The sequence below is a fragment of the Pinus tabuliformis genome, chromosome J (genome assembly GCF_031772625.1).
Source record: "Pinus tabuliformis cultivar Carrire ecotype Pingquan chromosome J, CPIR1, whole genome shotgun sequence".
NCBI classification, from domain to species: Eukaryota; Viridiplantae; Streptophyta; class Pinopsida; order Pinales; family Pinaceae; genus Pinus; species Pinus tabuliformis.
This window is the reverse complement of record NC_142295.1, coordinates 1,338,252,026-1,338,260,279: the sequence shown is the minus strand read 5'-3', so window position 1 is coordinate 1,338,260,279 and position 8,254 is coordinate 1,338,252,026.

The window sequence follows — 8,254 nt, the reverse complement described above, 5'->3', positions numbered from 1 at the left end:
AATGGTCTATACTGGACTAGACATTGCACATGCAGTGGAAGTATTGAGCAGGTTTATGTCAAAACTAGGGAAGGAGCACTAGACAGTAATGAAGCCAGTTTTCAGGTATTTGCGTGGCACCAGTGATTATGGTTTTTGCTACCAAGGAAGACCAGGATTGGACAGAGTGTTGGATATTCATGGCTTTGTTCATGTGGACTGGGTTAGAGATTTGGGTCAAAGAAGATCTACAAGTGGGTATGTGTTTAACCTATTTGGAGGTGCAGTTAGTTGGATGAGTAAAAAACACTTTGTAGCGGCACTATCAACTACAGAGGCAGAATACATGGCAGCCACTCATGCAAGTAAGGAAGAATTTTAGTTGCAAAGATTGTGTTCAAGTATGGGGTTAGTACAGGAAGCTATAAGGATAGATTGTGTCAGCCAAAGTGCAATTTTCTTGGCAAAGAACCCTGCATATCATTCAAAGACAAAGCACATTAATGTTTAGTATCACTTTGTGAGGGATATGATAGAGGACAAAAGGGTGTTGCTAGTAAAGGTGGACACTTTGAAGAATATTGCAGATGCATTGAAAAATCTGTGAGCTCTGAGAAGTTCTCTTGGTGTAGAGAGACAATAGGCATTTCAGGGCTGGGAAAATGACTAAGCTCTCTTGTGGCCCCCTATGGAAAGAAAACAACAAGTGGGAGAATGTTGGGCTGTGTTATATTCTTTCCACATAGTTAACAGGGGATTTGAAGGGCACCCGTAACCCCCAGAAAATTTTGGTTTTGGACCCTATGTTAAGTTGGGTAGACCCACCTATGGTTTTGTGCATGATTTTCACACATGCTGTTTGGACGCGATGGTTTTTAGTCCATGGTATTGGACGCGATGGTTTTCAGTCCATGGTATTGGACGCGATGGTTTTCGATCCGTGGTATCAGATGCTTTGGCATGTATAAATATGTATTATAACATTGAAAGGAATATAATGAAAAATCAAGCTAGTAGTCCCAGTTTTGAGATCTAGGGGAAAATATCTGTGTATATGTGTTTTATGTGTTATGATCTCGCATTTTTTATTTTCTGTGTTTTAGAATTCGTATGCAGGTAATTTCTGTACGGGGTTAAAACCTACAAAAGCTGCAATGCGTACCTTTTGCGTGGGTTGCACATTATGGAGATCAAAATATTGCTCCATCTGTAGTATCCATGTTACGAGATCCTTGCCATCAAACTTCCTCATATCGATCTTTGTAATATGTTGGGTCTTCAATCCAAAGTTGTATTCTCTAAAATGATGATTAACATTCATTTTTTTCTCATCACAAGTTCAATCAAATACCTTTCTTCCATTAGGAAGCATTTCTTGTAGTGACTTTGTCAAACCTTCCTTCTTAGCATCCATGTCTACTTTTAGTGTAGACTTGAAAGCTTCGATGTCTAGCTTTAATCCATCCTCAAAACCTTCCATGTATTATTTTAAACCATTCTTCAAACCATCCATCTTAGCTTCCATTTCCTTTTCGGTTACCCTTCGCGAGAGAAAAAAATGTTTCACTTGGTATCGTAATTTTGATACATCACATTGAATTTCTTCCTCTTCTTCATGTGTCATAGTAGAGCTTTCTAGTTTCTTACTAGGTGTTTCCATTTTATTTCATCGAGTCATTTTGGAATCAAATAATGACAGTTACGATTCACTATTCCCTTTGAATCACTTCAAACTGATTTTTCAAAGAAAACTTATGCAAATTTTAAAAGAAAACACACATTTTTCAGACCTCCAAGGTGTGAAATTGTGGCTTGTGGTAGCACTATGAGTTTTCTTTCCAACCCCATAAGTCAAACTAATATTAGAGTATTGAAGAAAGATTTATGCCCAATCTCTCACGATGAATTAATTATAGGTTGGTTGAGTAGAGAGAACTTGCATAGAAGGCCAAATGTCACTATTTTTATCTTCAGCATTGAAAATGATACATGTCAAACTACATTCCGTGAAATTTCTCTCACTTTTTACAAAATGCAAATCTTATGCTCAGAGAGAAAGTTATGATGACCTTACCTAGGTCACCTATTTGAGACTGAATTCTCGAGCCTGTAAAAACCCTAACTTCTTTGGATCATATTTAGAAAAATATAGTTACCAATGATGTGAAATTCATACATGACATTCACCAAGATTTTTTCTCCACATGATCCAAATTTCTGCTTCATAAGCCTTGTAGAAAACAAGTTATAGCGAAAATTTTAATATGACATATTTGGAGAAGCAAAACCTAGAATCGAAAGCTCTAATACCAAATTCTATGCAAACAACTCACAAAAAGATAGATCAACGACTTAAAAATTATCCTTGTCAATGGGGAAACCTCCTCTGCATTACATAAATGAATAATTCTTTGATGATACAAACGACAAGAGCTCATTTCTATATATAAGAATCTAAGGTGTCACAATATAATCAAAGCCTACACAATAATAATAATGTAAGGAGCACAATAATAACAATATGAAGACTTCATGGGCACAACAATAACAATAAGGGGGCTACACTAACAATAAAAATAAGAGGCTACACTAGTATTATATGAAGCTAACGGTACAAACGAGATATACATATATGTATATATTTATGATATGTTTATATTGATGGAAGCAAACTAGAATTATTAGAAACATTAAGCAATGAAGTTGAAGTAACAGTAGAAGGTTAGGTCTAGGTTATCTACTGTAGGCTATGATAATGAAATTAACCTTGTTGAATGGCTAAACGATAGGAAATCCTCAGAAAAAGGAGTAATAGGGCCTAGCGAGAAACTCTAGTGGTCCCCCATGACAGGAGTCCACCAAAAATTTTTCCTAGATATAGGCTAACTAAATTAAAATAATAATTATAGAGCTAATATATAGTTACTATCAATACGATACATAAATTATAGCGAAATATATTTTTTATGTATGCATAGTAAATAAATAAAATACTAATGACATAATAATGAAGAATTGTTATGACACTATAAACAAGAATACACAAAACTATCATTTTACTCGTGCTTGGTGATCAAGAAGGAAAATAAAGGTAATTAAAGGCACAGAACACATGACCCTGAATGTATTACAATTCAAAATGTCAAGAAGAAACATAAAATTCATTCCTTTTTCGCGAAAATCCAGGAAGACAAATTTCCAAATATGGTCATGTAGGTTTCGTAAGTCATGTATTGGAATACAAGATTGTGAGCTAAACAAAGGGGTGAAAACCCTTAACATAGATTATTTATAAATATTACAACTATGAATAAAAGGATTTATTCCTAAACATAGTCTTAAGAAACATTCAATAAATGCATACTTCAAACTTTGGCCAAGTTAAAGTCGAAACCTTAACTATAAACAAATTTATGCGACCGCAGAAAAGATGAAGCATAGAATTAGCTTAGAAAACTAGTAAGAGAATGATTATAAATGAGTACCTATATATGTTGAGGCATAAAAGGAACACTAGAATAAAAACCTAACTTAAAAATGCCTCAGAGAAAATACCCAATTACAACCAAAAACTAACTTGCGCCAAACAAATAATAAACCCTTAGTGTGATTTCAGAGATTTTGTTATAGCCATGCTAAAATGTAATAAAATATATCTGTGGGTGGATAGTATCTGTAACTTTGAAGAGGATGAGAGAAACCCTTAAGAATCTACTTTGTGGAGGTCGAAAACAAATTCTAGTAACCATAATCGATAAAAAGAAACCCTCTCTAGATGATACAATATTATGGTTTAAAATTTTTGACAAGGTTTCACAAAAAAGTTGAATTACTTGCAAAAAGTCCTTTGTGGAAAATATATCAATGGCATAAAAACTTGCAACAGATTGTAGCCACCTCAAAACCTCCAAAAGATAGGGTTTGAGCTACCATTACACCAATAAATCAAGTAAATCAGCAATGGAAATTCATGTGAATCATTGTAAAGGATGCTTAGATTTAAAATACTAGGAATTCACATCATGTAACAATTATCAAGCCATATCCATTACTGTCATCATACGGAGTAAGAAAACAAAATCACTATCTAAAATATTCAAAACCTTGAGGAAAAAACCTATATCTTAGTAGTTAATCTCAAGGTTGCAGAGCTCAAATCGTAGCCTGTGCAAGTGCAATTGAGGCCAGAGTGGTGGAGGGATGAAAGGTAGTTATTTACCCTAGTGAAAGTAGATCAATGTGCACTATCGGTTAACCTAAAAAAAATCACCACTTTAAGATGAGAACACCTTTCTAGGGTTAGTCCAGTGTTATGGGTCCCTCATGCACATATTGAAGTCATGTGAGCCACATACACATGCCTTATACCTACGAAACTAGTGCCATGTAGGCCCAAGGCCTAAAGTAGTCAACAGTGAATCAATACATGTATAAGTTCTAACAAAGAGAGAAGCTAAATCAATGAGGAAACATTATAAACTTATATAGTGGGAAAACTTTGGTAAATAAGTCCCTCATGCACATATTGAAGTCATGTGAGCCACATACACATGCCCTATACCTATTCAACTAATGCCATGAAGGCCCGAGGCCTAAAGTAGTCAACGGTGAATCAATACATGTATAAGTTCTGACAAAGAGAGAAGCTAAATCAATGAGGAAACCTTATAAGCTTATATAGTGTGAAAACTTTTGTAAATAAGTCAGACACCACCACATACCTAAAATATGATGTTATATTAAATATTAGATTTATAATATGGTTTGGAAAATGATCATAAAATGTCATCAGGCAAGAGGTAATGAGGACATAACAATAACCAATGTCCTTGAGTTAAGCTAGAGCTAGGTCAACTAGGCCACATATATATCATAGAACATAGCTCAAGAAATTTAAAGAAATCATTCGAGAAGAAAGAATATATAAAAAACTTCATTACCATGTCAGCCAAGTGCGATCCGAACCCAAATTTAGAGTGTAGAGGTTATATTATGTGCTTATTTTTGAAGGAAGAAAAAATAACGGGAAATAAAGAATGATGTATTTGCGAACAAAAATTTAAGAGTCACCGAGTTATTGTGATAATTATATACATCTTTTGTTAGAAAAAAATTAGTATGCGATTCTTGGTAATTCTTAATCACTAGCATTTGCACCTTATGTTGCAAAGGAAACGCCGTAAGGCATAGAGTGGGGAAGAATAGCATAAAGTGGAGAAGAATAGAGACATGTATAGAGTGGGGAAGAATAGCATAGAGTGGGGAAGAATAGGGACATGTGAATGGACATTGTTGAAAGCAAGGGTGGATGATAATGAGTTACAATTGCAATAGTTAGTTATGTGTATTCTGAAAATGAATATTTTGTAAATAATAATAGTTTGTGGAAGAATTTATAAAAAGTATGCCATCAACTACACAATTGATATCTACAGAAATAGAAGGCTAGAAAACAAGAATTTTAATTTATAAGATCCAATTTACATGGTTGGTCAACATGTAGAAACCCCTTGTGTCATCTCTCTGTCCAAGTGGGGAATAATAATATGACAATGGAATCACTATTGTGAATACGCAGAGACATAATACTATGGCATGCTTATAGATCGTTGTTGGCTGAATGACTTGCAGTTGGCTTTCAAGCTACTGGTTCACCATAAGTTGGATCTACAAAATATTAGTTGGATTTGAAGAACAAATAAAGCTAGGATAAAAGGTCCAAATTTCTAAAATTATTAGTTTCTTCCTTTCCAACCTTTCCATTGTTGTTATTATTATTATAATACTAATAAAATATTATTATTATTACCAGATAGCTCCCTCGATGTTGACAAACAATTAATATTTATTTTATTAGAACAAATCAAGGTATGGATAGAACGCTAGAATTTATGAAATTATTAGTTTCTTCCTTCCCCTCTTTTTCACTCTTAGCATTATGACACTTCCTTTCACATCCTACAGTGGATTGAACTTGCAAGAAAATTCGAGGTGAACCTTATACCTCTGCCTCTTCTGTTCATTTTTGTACAAAAGGAGGTATATACATCTTCAGTGCATATTTCTAGCCATTATCAACACCTAATACATGCTTTTGTATACAGGGAATTAAATTTTCATCATGTTTGAACTCAACTATTTGCCTTCAAAGGCTGGAAAAAATGGTTGTTGGGCTGAGGGCCTCCACTGCAAATATTTTTATTGACAATGGCCCTTACAGAGAGTTTATTTTCAAGCATTTTCAAGTGGCTTCTGTGGATGAAGAAAGTGCAGCAGTAGTTCTAATAAGTTGATCAATATATAAAATAAATTCCCATCTGAAGCCCTGAGTAGGCTATGAGTGAGACTTTTTGCCTCTTCATAAGAGTTCATTAGATAATGTGTTCTACAAACCCCTCTCACATACTCAACTGCATGACTTCCCTATTCAAGAAGCTAGCTATTCCAATAAGCATGTGAATGAAAATCACCTATACAATTTACCAATTACAACAACAACCAACCAACAAAAAAAAAAAATTTACTCAGCAGACTAAGGCAACAAACTGGTCAAGTAATAATCCTCAAAAGGGCCAATATACTGGGACTCTCCATTCAACTAGGTATTACCACCTATATTTTATCTTGATTTAAGTATATTTCCAGTAACAATTCACCAAACTGTAGTCAGCCTATGTGATGAAACAATATCACCAAAAGTTCAAACTACGCATGTTACCAATAAAATAAACCTATAAACAATCTTAATCATCCACTTCTACCTGCCTTCTTAGTATTAGGCTTTTGCCAACATGTGTGTGATTAAGTTGTTTCTCATCTTTTATCAGCTACCAGGTTTGACAGAAAAGAAGTGCAAATTTCCTGCCTCCACTATTTAACAAATCTGCTAATTTCTGAATCATTCAAAACTTGAACAGGGCCAATATATTGAAATAACACCATGAGAGCCTCAGAATTTATGCCTCCATTTATAAGCTATCTTAACTAAGCCATTTCTTTTGGTAATCCAAATAACAAAAAACCATTCCATTTCTTGCCTTTAAAACAGATATTTTCATCCAACAATTTCTAGTGGCATGCAGAGGAATATTCATTGAGTTTTACCATTCACGCGAGTCTTGGTATGCAGAGGCAGATTCATTGAAATCAGATATTTCTTTTAGCAAAATATAGCAGTGTGATGAATATGTTGGCAACGATTAAATGACCCCTGGTCCACTGCAATGAGGAGAACATGATTCAATAACTATTCGAAGGCTCTGCATGTACAAATGTAGTACATTGTTTTCCTCTGCCCAAGCTACATTTATGGTTGTGATCATCACAGTCTTGTTAGGCATTGAAGTTTTTTCTTGACCACTCCCTAAATCAAAGGCAGTTACAGATGAATTCAACTTTGAACTCTGCAAGAGATTGGCTCTTAATTGAACCGTAATAGCCATGGAAATTTATTTATAAAAAGTATGCCATCAACCAGACAGTGAATTTGACCTATTCATGCCTCTTTGTTCTCTGAGTTATTGAAGAGAAAAAGTTTTGTTAATGTCGATTGTTTTATCTAAGAAGATGCCTACTTATTCCTTGTGTTTGTAATAAGGCCAAGAAGCCTATGTCACATAAAGCACTGCTATAGACTATCATGCTCTGTGAATTTGGCCGACCAGTATAGGTCATTAGGGTTGTGATTTCTTGATCTCCAGGCTATAAAAGAAGAAAGGTGGTGGACTTCTCATTCCACATATTTGTAAGGAAGCGGAGAATCTTTTAAAGGACAGTTCTAAGGCCCTTCATAATTTGAGGAAGTCGATATTCTGTTTGCATATATTTGCAAGCCTTGAAAAGACAATCAGTGGGCATCCTATGTCATCTATATTAGTAAAATCAAGGAACCCTATTTGTGTATTGAAGAAGAGGCCAAGTCCTTATCACTGTTACAAGCGCATATATATAGATATATATACAAGTGTTAAAAGCCTGTTCCATTCAAGCCAACTTGCAAATCAATAAGGAATATATATTCATGTCTTCGAAACCTTCATAAGAGGTGCCCTGAATCCAATAAAAATAGAGGATGCAGTTATGAGAAGGGATGGTCCCTTTAGACATCAGTCTGAAAATGATTTTTGAAGAATAGTAAAAGCCCTCCATAATGTCATTATCTAGCAGTTGATGTGATTTTGTTGAGAAGGTTTAGTGGTAGCCCTCCATGTGATCCTATTTTTGTCTAACAGCTGAAGCAAAGGAAGTTCATCCAAGAAAAGTATGCAGCTCCTTT